General features: G+C 46.3%; 1 pseudogene; it reads right to left on the bottom strand.

Annotated features, from left to right (window-relative positions):
* Nucleotides 1-7,115: 7,115 nt before the first annotated feature.
* LOC142849413 (dnaJ homolog subfamily B member 6 pseudogene) lies at nt 7,116-8,550 on the bottom strand (annotated as a pseudogene).
* Nucleotides 8,551-12,044: the final 3,494 nt, after the last annotated feature.

Below are 12,044 nucleotides of genomic sequence, written 5' to 3'. Positions count from 1 at the left end.
CCATGGTCCAATATACCAGACTGGACCCAGCCTCCCCAGCAGGAGCCATGGTCCTGGCTATCCATTTTATTTCTCAGTTAGCACCAGATATTAGAAAAAAGTTAAAAATGGCTGATGAAGGTCCCTAAACCCCTATATGGGAATTTGTGAAAATGGCCTTTAAAGTTTTTAATGCCTGAGAAGAAAGAATTTTCCCAACAGACAAGGCTACAACAGGCGGTAACAATCCAGGCTCAAGCCCTAGCAGCTGCTCTTAGGCCACCAGGACCCCCAGAAGGGGGACAAGGGAAGTCAACCACGAGACTCCATCCTGCCAGAGCTCAGCCTAAGTCAACCTCACCAGCAGGCTGCTTCGAATGTGGTCTAAATGGCCATGTGGCATGATATTGCCCTGTGCCTCCTATGAGGCCACACCCTATCTGCAGCAGCCTGGACACTGGAAATCACGATGCCCTCATGCGGGCTCATTCTCTATGCCACACCATGGGGGTCCAGCCTCACCAACATTGGCAAGTGAGACTGTGCCAGCCTTTGAACTTTTCGGCCTTGAGGAGGATTGACGCAGCCCAGACTTTGTGACTCCCATCACCCTCTCTGAGCCTAGGGTAATGCTGTAGGTAGCGAATAAGTCCATTGTTTTTATTTTGGACATAGGAGCTGCCTACTCTGTTTTAACATTTCACTCGGGCCTTACGTTCCCCTCACCAATTTCAGTTATGGGGATACATTCCTCCCCACTTAAAACTTTGCCACTGTCCTGTATTCTTGCAGGGCAATTTTTCTCTCCTTCTTTTCTGGTTATACCTGCTTGCCCTGAACCTCTACTGGGTCGAGATATTCTCAGCCACTTCAGGGCCACACTCACTTTGGCCCCCACACACTCTCCTGAGTTACACTTTCTTCTCACTTTAATGACCTCACAGGTTCTTACCCCAGACTGTTCTGTCCCTATTCTCCCTGTTCCAGTAGATCCCCAAGTATGAGACACTTCCACTCCTGTGATTGCTGCTCACCACCAGCCATTCTTAGTTCGCCTTAAAGACCCTTCGTCCTTCTCTTCCAGATCCCAGTTTCCTATTTCCGAAACCCACCACAGAGGCCTTAAGCCTATTATCACGCATCTCCTATCTCAAGGACTTTTAATTCCTCTAGACTCATCCTGAAACACTCCAATTCTTCCTGTGTGTAAGCCTTCTGGTGCTTACCACTTGGTTCAAGACCTCTGCCTCATAAATGAGGCAGTCGTTCTAGTTCACCCTCTGGTTAACAACCCTTACAATCTCCTGTGTAACGTCCCTCCTACCACCTCCTACTTTACTGTTCTGGACCTAAAAGATGCCTTCTTTACTGTCCCTGACTCATACTTCCTCTTTGCCTTCACCTGGGAGGACTGTGACTCCAAGTCCTCCAGACAGCTTACATGGACTGTTCTCCCTCGGGATTTTCAGGACAGCACCCATTTCTTTGGCCAAGCTCTGGCTTGAGATCTCTCAAACTTTGACCTAGGTTCCAACATGCTTCTCCAATACATGGACAACCTACTTTTCTGCAGTCCTATACTGTCTCTGTCCCAACAGGCCACTTCTGTGCTCCTGAACTTCAGATCCCTGGGATATCAAGTTTTGCCATCTAAGGCTCAGCTGTGTTCTCCTACAGTGGTATATTTGGGTGTTCAACTTAACCTGGGGTCTAAGACCCTCACCTCTGACAGGGGCCAGGCCCTGTGGGATTTACAGTCTCCAATCACAGGGGCTCAAATCCTCTCATTTTGGGGCCTGCTTGGGTTCTACCACTACTGGATTCCTAACCTTCCCATTACAACCAAGCCTCTGTACCAGGCAGCCAGAGAGACCCACACGGGACCTCTCAAACACCCAGCCATTGTCCACCACTTCTCTCTACTGCGAGATGCCCTTCTAACAGCCCCTGCCCTTGCTCTTCCAGACCCCGCAAAGCCTTACCATCTCTGTACAGATGAGAGGTCAGGAGTGGCCACGGGTGTTCTAACCCTATAGGCTGGGCCTTCAAACCATGCTGTCGCCTTTTTATCCAAACACTGGACCTCACTGTGGATGGCAGCCATGCTTGAGAGCCCTGGCAGAAGCAGCTGAACTCACTCGGGAGACTATCAAGATCGCCTTGTCTGGGCCAATCACCTTTCAGACCTTTGAGACACTCCTCTCTCTCCCTCCTCAGGCCCTCATGAGTCCAGACTTTTCACTTACTGTTTCTAGAAAACCCCCAAATTATTTTGGCCTCCAGTCCTGCCCTAAACCCTGCAACTCTCCTCCCTGTTTTGTCCCCCTCTGGTACCCCCTCTCACTCTTGCCCAGAGGCTGTAGAGGCTTTAACCTCACCCTGGCCAGGTCTTCTAGACCAGCCACTTGCAGATCCCCAACTCACCCTGTTTGTTGACGGAAGTTCCCTTACAGACAAATCAGGAAACTTCCAGGCAGCTTATGCAGTGGTCACTTCCACTGACACAGTTGAAGCGACCCGTCTGCCAATGGGAACCTCCTCTCAAAAGGCTGAATTAATTGCCTTGACTAGGGCACTCCAGATAGCCAAGGGCCAACGGGCTAATATCTACGCTGACTCTACATATGCTTTCTTAATAGACCATACTCATTCTTCACTTTTGAAGGAAAGGGGCTTTCTTACTACCAAGGGCACTTCCATAGCTAATGGACCCCTTATAGCCAACCTCTTGGAGGCCCTCCAGCTCCCTGCAGAAGTTGCCATTTTTCACTGTCGAGGACTCCAGTCCTCCAAGGACCCAGTGGCCTTAGGCAATGCCAAGGCTGACTCAGTGGCCCGGGGCCTGGCCTCCAGCTCCTTGGATTCCACAGAACATATTTTGTTCTCAACTTCCTCCTATCAGTTCTGTTACCAACCTAAAGAGAGAGACGAGCTTATAAAAAGAGGGACCACAAAATAAAAGGATGGATGGTTCTATTTAAATAACTGTCTCATCCTTCCTCAAGACCAGGCATTGTCAATCATTTCAGACATCCACCAGACCTTACACATAGACCCCAAAACTTTGTTCCACTTCTTGAAGCCCTTCTTTGACCCCACCCATCTCTGAGATCGTATTTCACAAGTTCACTCTTCCTGCCAGATGTATGCCCAGGCCAACCCACAGGGGGCTCTCCATATACATCAGTCTCTACACCAGCTTTGTGGACACCAACCAGGCGATGATTGGCAGGCTGATTTCACTCATATGCCTACTCATAAAAAACTCTGCTATCTCTTAACACTGGTGGACACTTTTATAGGATGGATAGAAGCGTTTCTGGTCTCCAGGGAAACAGCAGATGTGGTGGTTCTGGTACTCCTGGACCAAATCATTACTTGGTTTGGTGTCCCATGAACCATCCCGATGGACAATGGTTCCAGGGTCATGGAGCTCATGTCAGAAGCTTTCAAACATCTCCTGGAAATTTCACACCCCCTACCATCCACAATCATCGGGAAAAGTGGAGAGGGCCAATGGACTCGTCAGACACAACTAACCAAGCTCTCCATTGAACTCAGGTTATCTTGGCCCTCCCTTCTCCCCATTGCCCTTCCTCACCTCAAGGCACCCCACTTTCCCCTAAGGGCCCCAGCCCTTTTGAGCTGCTTTATGGCAGGCCTTTTCTCCTTAACCATCACCTGCCAGTCCAAACTCCTCCACTGGTGGGTTATCTACCCTACCTCTCCCTTTTAAGTGTCTACCTGCCCCCACACCAGTGGACCCTAATGCCCCTAAACCTGCCCCGCTCTCCCCAGGGGACAGAGTACTTCTCAAATAGTTAACTTCTAGGTCTCTCGAACCTGAAAGGACAGGACCTCACACGGTAATCCTCATCACCCCCTCGGCTCCCAAGACACCCATTCTGTTATCATCTCTCCAGGCTCAAGCGGGCACCTTCTCAGGACACTTGGTCTGTCCAGCAGTTAGGGCCTTCCACCCTACAGTTTTCCAAGATGCCACAATGAAGGGCCTACCTACTCCTCATCCTGGCACACTCTTCTTTGGTGATACAAACAAGATGGGTAATAACAATATTTTTTTCTCCTCTATATCTGCCTTCTCATTTCTCTCAAGAAACAGATGCCTGACATCCGGGATAACAGCAAACAGGATGCCTCTCCAGCCACATCTCTCATTCAGTGTGAACCCACAAGCACCCAGCTCTCCGCTCCACACGTCACCCATGCCCGCAGGAAGTAGTCAGACTTGAGTCAACGCCCCTTTTTCCAAAGAGAACCTAAAATGTTGGTCATAAATATCATCTCAGCTTCCTATCACCCCTTATACAAACAGTCTGGAATGTACCTGAACTGGCCTTCTCCTATAGTCACACTGAAGAATATCTTGCATATCACCATAGAACCTTCATCTAGTGATGTATGGAGATAGAGACAGAGACCCACACTGGAGCACTGGACTGAGCCCCCAAGGTCCAACTGAGGAGCAGAAGGAGGGAGAACATGAGCAAGGAAGTCAGGACTGAGAGGGGTGCACCCACCCACTGAGACGTTGGGGCTGATCTAATGGGAGCTCACCAAGGCCAGCTGGACTGGGACTGATGGAGCATGTGATAAAACTGGACTCTCTGAATGTGGCAGTGAATGAGGGAGGACTGAGAAGCCAAGGACAATGGCACTGGGTTTAGATCCTACGTAATGTGCTGGCTTTGTGGGAGCCTAGTCTGTTTGGATGCTCACCTTCCTAGACCTGAATGGAGGGGGAAGGACCTTGAACTTCCCACAGGGCAGGGAACCCTGTCTGCTCTTTGGACTGGAGATGGTAGGGGAGGAGGGATGAGGGAGGGGGAGGGAAATGGGAGGAGGTGGAATTTTTAATAAATAAAAAAAGAAATCATATACATACTGACAACATTAAATGGACTCAGCAGGTGGTATTTATATAGTCATGCATATATAATATACATAAATATAATATGTATATGTTAATATACATAATATAGATAATATATATGTTACACATAAGCATGTGTAACAATAACAAAGAAAAGGAAGCCATGAGTTATGAGGGTTGAAGGCATGGAAGAGTTTGGAGAAATGAGAGGGAAAGGGAAAATGATATAATTATATTTTAATTCAACACAAAAACGAAAGCTGTAGAGCAAATGTTGAAAAGAGTCCTGGCTATATCCAGATCAACTAAATTAGGCTCTCTAGGGACCTCTTCATGAGGGATCTTGTGAAAGTCCCCGAGGGGGTTTCAGTGTGCACTCAGCAGGCCACAGGTGTAGCAGGAATCCATCTTCTCAGCTCTTAGTGTGGCAGGAGCCCAGAGCACGGAGGTCCCTACAGCTCAATCTTTGTCCTCCTGGTTGCCAGGAAATACAATTGCTATGTGAAATGGACTGGAAACACCTGGTGGATCATACTCAACCCTGTCACTTATAGGAAATGTTACAGTCTGAGTGTGCTCCCTAAAACTCCTGTGTGGGAAATTTAATCTCCAATGCAGCCTTGAGGCCATTAGGGAGGTGTTTAAAGTCATGAAGACTTCACACCCAGTTGTGGATTAGTGCGATAACATAAAGGCCTTGCAAATGGGGACCATTGTCTGCTACCCTCGCCTCCATCCACCATGAGAGGAAGTCCTTGCTATGATGCTTGTTTTTATTGTTAACTGACACAGTCTCAAATCACCTGGGAGTGTTTCAGGGCGTGACTGTCTAGATAAGGTTGGCCTGTCTACCTGAGTATTGTCTCCATTTCACTGGTGGACTAGGGAAGTTCCAGCCCACTGTGGGCAGCACAGTCTCCTGGCTCTGGGTCCTGGATTGTGTCAGTGTAGAGAGGGAGCTGAGTGCAAATGACACAGGAATTTGTTTCTCTCTGCTCTTCACTGTTGTGAAGAGGCTAGCTGTTTAAATTTCTTCCCTTCCTGCTTCCCTGCCATGATGGCCAGAGCCTGAGACTGAAATAAAGCAAACCCTTTCTTCCCTAACCTGTTCTTTGTCAGGGTATTTTAGTATAGTAATGGTGAAGGAAGCCTGGGTCCCTGAACATGGATTCTGGCTTCCAGAACAGCGGGAGATAAAGTCCTGTCTGTCTAAGTTAGCCAGCTGCAGGCACTCTGCTGTAATGGCGCCAGATGAGCCAAGACAGATACTCAGCCCTAGTCCCATGTGGTCAGGGCAGGTGTGGCAGTATAAACCGGAAGCTTCTGAAAGAAGACTCTCTCCTCTTCCCCTCCTTTGTCTCTGCCTCTCTGTCTCTGTGCTGACCCTCCTTTACTTGCTATTGAGTTTCCTTATATTATTTTGCCAACAGTATAAATCTTGAATCAGTAGAAGAGAGTGGAGATGGTTGGGCTGACTCAGCTGTGTTCTGGCCCCTCTGGGCTTAACTGCTTGCTTTATTAGCATCGAGTTCTCATGCCCAGGAATGTCCTTGTGTGTTGAGATGTACTTCCCAGGTCCTTACTGGGATTCCCTCCCCTGCTCTTTATACGCGTTGTTCCCACTAGGGAGAGTCTGACATGAGCAACACCTCTGCACGCTCCAGCATCAGAAACGCGTCTTTGGCATTGTCAAGCTGCTCTAGCACTTGGCATCTTCGGCCTTAGTTTATTTATTGATGGGGAAGCTCAGTCAATCACATCTGGCTTGGGTGTGGCCACCTGGAGCCAGGTAGATAGATAACGGGGGTAGAGAGGTGCTTGGGCTCTCTGTGCTCACGGTGATCGCCTGGCCCGTTTGGACTTCGGATTTTCTCTGGTAGTGTGAGTTCCCCGTTTTCAATTATTAAATTATATCTGTTGTTTTGAGCTGGTCTAGTTATTTTAGCGTACCTATCGAATATGCCATAGCCAACAATTTATTCATTTATCAAAGCAGAACAGGTACAGTTTTATTAAGAGAAAGTAAGAAAAACTCCAAACAATGTGTGTGTGTGTGGGGGGGGAGGGAGTATGTCTGTCTTAGCCAGTGTTCTATTGCTGTGAAGAGACACCATGATCAAGGCAACTCATATAAAGGAAACCATTTATTTTATTTTATTTTTTGAAAGAATGCACCAAACACATTCGCATTTATTTTCTTTTTTTAAAGCAAATGACAAAGACCCAAATTACCAGTTTTTTCTTAAACCTAAGCTTAACATTACATACTTAAACAATTTTCAGAACTGACGAATTTGCCAGCATCCATGCACAACTAGAAAACATCCTTAGTTTACACTAAACCAGAAATGTATTACCATTGATGCAGTAATAGTGTTCATTACTAAATACTGAAAATAAAGTTGAAATATTTCTGCAGAAGGTTCATCTGGCAACGTTAGCTTCCCAGCAGGCTGACACTACTCACTCACAGTTCCACACAATGCGAAGCAGATCCATGCTGGTGTCAGAGAACAGTCTCGTCCTAGCACTACTTAAGAGTCACAGGGCTCACCTCGGATTATGGTTCATTTTGTTTTGTTTAAAGCAAAGTGCATACAGAGGTTACAACAATTTTAAAGACAAAAAAAAATGGTCCTATTTTGTGGTCCCAACAACAAACTCAAAAGTCTATGACAAATAGGGGCTCCGATGAGCTGTTTTATAAATACTTTAGATTAGGTACAGTTATACAGAAAGTTGAGTTCGTTTGAAATCTTCAAAAAAAAAGTTCCTGTTATTCCTCAAATGGTGCTTGTTATGGTTTAACATTTCTGTTAAATGCGTGCGTTGAATTACTTGTTATCCCAGCGTAGCAGGTGCTCCTTACCATTTATTGTCAAGGACTTTAACTGCCTGTCTTCTTCAACTTCTACTCTTTCTTGACCATTCTCCACAATTCTCTTTGTAGTTGTTTTTTTTGCCATTAACTATCTTGGTAGAAGTTGATATTGATTTGAAGTTGTCCATTCCGCTGCCACCAAATGATGCTGAAGAGAATGAAGTGAGACCCCCGTGTCCTAGTGACCCGAACGAACCGAATCCTGTGTCAAAAGCAGGAAATCCACCTCCAAAAGAAGGAAATCTACTGAAGGCAGAGAAAAACGAGCCTGTACCTCGGCTTATATTTCCTCCGGAAGCGCTTCGGCTCCCAAAAAAGTCATCAAATGGGTCTTCAAAGAAGTCAAATGAAAATGGGTCCCTTCCACCAAAAAATTCCCTGAAGACATCATCTGGATTCAGGAATGTGAAGCCAAACTCAAACGGACTGTCGAAATGACTTCCACCTCCTCCTCCACCATTTAATCCTTCTTTGCCTTATTTGTCATAGATGTCCCGCTTTTTTGCATCCGATAACACCTCATATGCCTTAGCTACTTGTTTGAATTTCCGCTCTGCTTCTTCTTTATTTTCAGGATTTTTGTCCGGATGCCATTTAAGCCTGTTTCCGATACGCCTTTTTAATGTCCTCAGGTGAGGCATGTCTCTGCACGCCCAGAACTTCATAGTAATCTACCATGTTTTAACAGATTGTTGGAACAAATCCGAGGACGCGGCGGCCGGCGAGGGGGGGGGGCGGAGTCGGGCGGCCGGTCTCCTCGGGGCTCTGGCACAGCTGCGCTGGCGGCGGTGGCGGCATCTCCAAAGGAAACCATTTAATTGGGGGCTTGCTTACAGTTTCAGAGGGCTAGTCCAATATCATCATGATGGGGATTATGGTACTGGAGAAGTAGCTGAGAGCTCCATCTTGATCCACAAATAGTAGGAGAGAGAGAGAGAGAGAGAGAGAGAGAGAGAGAGAGAGAGAGAGAGAGAGAGAGAGAGAGAGAGAGAGAGAGACTGGGATTAGTGTGGGTTTTGAAACTTCCAAGTCTGGTGACACACCTCCTCCAACAAGGCTACATGTTCTTAACCTCCCAACTACCCACCAACTGGGAACTAAGCATTTGAATACATGAACCTATGGAGGCCATTTTTATTCATACCACCACAGCTGTCAAGGGAAGAATACCCTTAGTTTATTATCTAATAGAAACACAAAAGCCAGGGCCATGTATGGTGGCACATGCCTTTAATGCCAGCATATGGAGGCAGAGGTAGGAAGATCTCTGTGAATTGTAGGCCAGCCTGATCTACATAGAGAGTTCTAGGCCAGCCTGGCCTATATAGAGAGCTCCAGGACAACCTGGTCTACATAGAGAGTTCCAGGCCAGCCTGGTCTACACAGAAAGCTCCAGGACAACCTGGTCTACATAGAGAGTTCCAGACCAGCCTGGTCTACACAGAGAGCTCCAGGACAATCTGGTCTACATAGAGAGTTCCAGGCCAACCTGGTCTACACAGAGAGTTCCAGGCCAGCCTGGTCTACACAGAGAGCTCCAGGACAATCTGGTCTACATAGAAAGCTCCAGGACAACCTGGTCTACATAGAGAGTTCCAGACCAGCCTGGTCTACACAGAGAGCTCCAGGACAATCTGGTCTACATAGAGAGTTCCAGGCCAGCCTGGTCTACACAGAGAGCTCCAGGACAACCTGGTCTACATAGAGAGTTCCAGACCAGCCTGGTCTACACAGAGAGCTCCAGGACAATCTGGTCTACATAGAGAGCTCCAGGACAACCTGGTCTACACAGAGAGTTCCAGGCCAGCCAGGGCGTCATAGTCATGCCTTGTCTCAAACAACAGCAATAACAAAACCATAGAACAAAAACAGTGCACATGTGATGTACAATGTGCCATGTGATGTTTGTATGCAGCATGTCATGGCTAAACTCAGCTAATTAATGTGTTATGTCACAAACCTTTCCGTTCTTTGCATTTTCATCCTGTCTCTTAAAATGCCTACCTTTCTGTTGAGGGAAGTAATTTGAGGTAAGACACTTGCTTTTGCATAAAGCACTGGGCTTGATCCTCAGTAACCCCCAAATAAAATTTGACTTAAAAATCCCATTATGTTGTAGAGGAAGCAGGTGGGTATTTGTTAGTTTGGGCCATTGCTGGTGATATATCAAGATCCACTTTTTGGGGTAGAAAACATTTTCCAAGTGTTGTGGGGATAATTCAAGTCTCATATGCTCTTCTAGAATGGTCCACTGGACCACAGAGAGGAGTCATTTATATTTCCTGTCTGTGAAACGGAGTGGGCCCTTGTGGCTGCCTCTACAAAGGAAACATGAAGGGGGAGGGAAACTGAGTTAGGCAGGGTGCACAGCACCCACAATGCGGATGTGGAGTCCAGCCCTGGTCTGCCTAGGTAGAATGCAGCAGCCCTGAAGCAGCCTGACGGGCACAAGAACCCATGTTGATACCAGTTGATGCCAGCGCTGGCAGACTGCAGACTTGCAGGTACCCAAGTTTGCTGTTAGTTTTGGCCACCAAGGGCTTTTGCAGTTTGAAATGCTAGTAAGTAAATAGACTTGACTTTTCTTCTTTTCCATAACAATTTTAATTTTGTTCAAGTACCCTTCATTCTCTGGTCACCTAGGTATCGTTTGTTTGTTTTTTTAGGTGGGATTCTGTCTGTTTTCCATTGTTTACTTCTGGATTCAATTCAAACTCAAATATAAACGGAGATGTTTGTAGTAGACTCATTGTTTTTTGATGCTGGCGAGTGAACGGGAACCTTAACCATGTTAGGCAAGCTTTCTGCTACTAAACAGGTCATCAGCCTTTGCTTGACATTTTATCTTGAGGCAGTATCACTAAGATTCCCAGACTAGTCTTGAGCTCATGCACAGGCAGGTCTTGAACTGGGAACCTCCTGGGTTAGCCTCCTGGGTTACCAGGTTTATAGTTCTGTCCCCTAGGCCTTTCTTTGCTCAGAACTGTTTAAGAAGCTCATTTCTCCTCTGGGAAAATGACTGGAAGCCACTTTCTCCTCTACTTTTGGTTTTATCGTATGAAGGTGTTGAGGTCCCCATCTGTATCTATATTGTTGTGCCCAGAAATGATTCTTGCACGTGATGAACACAGGCCAGGAATATTACAGAAGAACGGCACTATGGTCATTAGATCACACCATTCCCAAAGCCCACATTATTGGAGCATTATTGCATTTGAGTATACTATATATAATCAGGATTCATTGTGAGCTGTGCAGATCTGAAATAACAGTAACTAGGGCATGAGGCATCTTAAGTTCTCGTGTGAAAGTCTGTAGGCACAAGTCTGGTGTGGGGCTCCCAGGGCCCTGAGTTCTCAAATAGTGGCATCTGTCTTCCAGGCACTCACAAGGGGAAAGACACAAGAAAAGATGAAGTAAATGTATTATTTGTTTCTTAAGAAAGATTCTTAGGAGTTGTCAAATACATTTCTGCTCACATCTTGATGGCACTTAGTGTAAGAGAGGCCCGAAAAGTGACTTTTGGTGTCCAAATGCTCAGGCAGCTGTAATGTTATGGGCTAGCAGGAAACACTGTGAGGTGGTGACTTTCTTTACCATTTAAAATCAGTTCATATTGAATCTTCTGTCACCGTGTAGCCCAGGAGATCCAGACTAAGTTCGCCCTGTGCCACATCACTAAAAGTCCTCCCTCTACCAATTTTCTGATGCGGGAGTTAAAGTTCCAGAGATCTGGAACTGACTGTTGAGCATCTGTGTCTATTTCTCCTCCTTATTCTATATCTTCAGAGTGCCCAGTCATTGCCAGGTGGCCTAGAGAGCTATTTGAGGGATTCCATAATTTCACCTTAGTGATCTGTGATCTGTTATTGATGTCTGCTGGGTGTTAGGTATGGGGAACACAGGATTATTTGCCCTTCTAGTGATTGATAGAGAGCATCAGATGGTGTTTTTCATTGTCTGTTCCTACCTGTTTTACACATCCTATGAAGAGCTGTATTTCAGTCAGTCACCATCATGTCCCACAAAATTACATGTTCTATGCTAAAAAACCTATGACAGCATTGTGTGTATGGTATAAATCAATCAGCCTTTGCTGAGGATCCTTAATGTCTCCCAGAACAGTGCACTTGACTCTGTGGGCAATCGTTTCAATGCCCAGGTATGTTTTAATTTAAACATTTGACATACATCTTCATACACATTTAATCCAATTATCACCTTTTAACCCCTCAAAGAGAAACCTATCCAGGATACCATATTGTGTTGCTGCTGCTTAAATTAAGCAGT

This window comes from Microtus pennsylvanicus, chromosome 5 (assembly GCF_037038515.1).
Source record: "Microtus pennsylvanicus isolate mMicPen1 chromosome 5, mMicPen1.hap1, whole genome shotgun sequence".
NCBI classification, from domain to species: Eukaryota; Metazoa; Chordata; class Mammalia; order Rodentia; family Cricetidae; genus Microtus; species Microtus pennsylvanicus.
This window is presented reverse-complemented; position numbering and strand designations above follow the sequence as displayed.